Source organism: Taudactylus pleione, unplaced genomic scaffold, assembly GCF_031769625.1.
Source record: "Taudactylus pleione unplaced genomic scaffold, aTauple2 ptg000007l, whole genome shotgun sequence".
NCBI lineage: Eukaryota > Metazoa > Chordata > Amphibia > Anura > Myobatrachidae > Taudactylus > Taudactylus pleione.
In genome coordinates this window covers 25,804,132-25,805,037 of record NW_028284410.1, presented here as the reverse complement: position 1 = coordinate 25,805,037, position 906 = coordinate 25,804,132, and the positions used below count along the sequence as shown (strand labels likewise).

The window sequence follows — 906 nt, the reverse complement described above, 5'->3', positions numbered from 1 at the left end:
CTGCAAAAACTGTAAAAATGTACAATTGAATGCAACAGCTTACCACTGTGTGAAGCCTCCAAATGTACAGGAACAAGGAGAAACTAAACTAAACTCTCCAAACCTAAATTAAATTCTGTAACCCCTCCCCTTACCATCCGATTGGGCAATCACTACAATGCCACCAGGGCTTCTAATTGAAATTAAAAAAAAATCACAAAATCACATGGAGCATTATTAACTTTTAAATATATTTAATAATACAAATAAATCAACAATACATAAAAACAATTTATATAAAATATATGCCACAATTATACCCTGCAGATAAGAACAATTTCTTGCAAAACACTAATACATCAATAAGTGGATTAGCATGAAACCTTATAGTCAATTTCTCTGACTCATTATGCTACAAGGCCAGTAAAGTTTTACTTTGTCAATATCTAGCAACTAGTACAGAATCTTTCATAGATTTGAATCAAGCTAGCAAAAAAATAAGATCAAATATTAATAAACTCCTGAAGCCGATCAGCATGTAGATTACTTTCACCAACACAATTATACTAGCTGAAGTACCCGGCGTTCCCCAGGGTTTAAATCCTCAAGTTTTAATCTTCAAGTTTTTATTATGTAATGTCATCCAAATCCATCAAGTGGAAGGCCCAGAACATGCTCCATGGGTCAAAGTTCTGCCTGGTGCATTCCACCATGAGGTACGGCCTGAATCCCAACCACTCCATTAGGCATCCCAGACCAATTGCCACCCATCTGTGAAGTTTTCATCCACATCCATCCAGTGGAAGGCCCAGAACAAGCTACATGGCTCAAAGTTCTGCCCAGCTCCCCGGGTCAAAGTTCTGCCCAGCATACACCAACGGGAGCTCCAACTGGGACCTCAACCCCCTAGTATGTTTTCTGGGATCC

General features: G+C 38.7%; 1 non-coding gene across 1 annotated transcript; it reads right to left on the bottom strand.

Annotated features, from left to right (window-relative positions):
• Nucleotides 1-563: 563 nt before the first annotated feature.
• LOC148543003 (small nucleolar RNA SNORD36) lies at nucleotides 564-641 on the bottom strand. The gene has a single exon (XR_015875678.1). It is a non-coding gene; the product is annotated as a small nucleolar RNA SNORD36 (small nucleolar RNA).
• Between the last annotated feature and the right edge of the window lie 265 nt (nucleotides 642-906).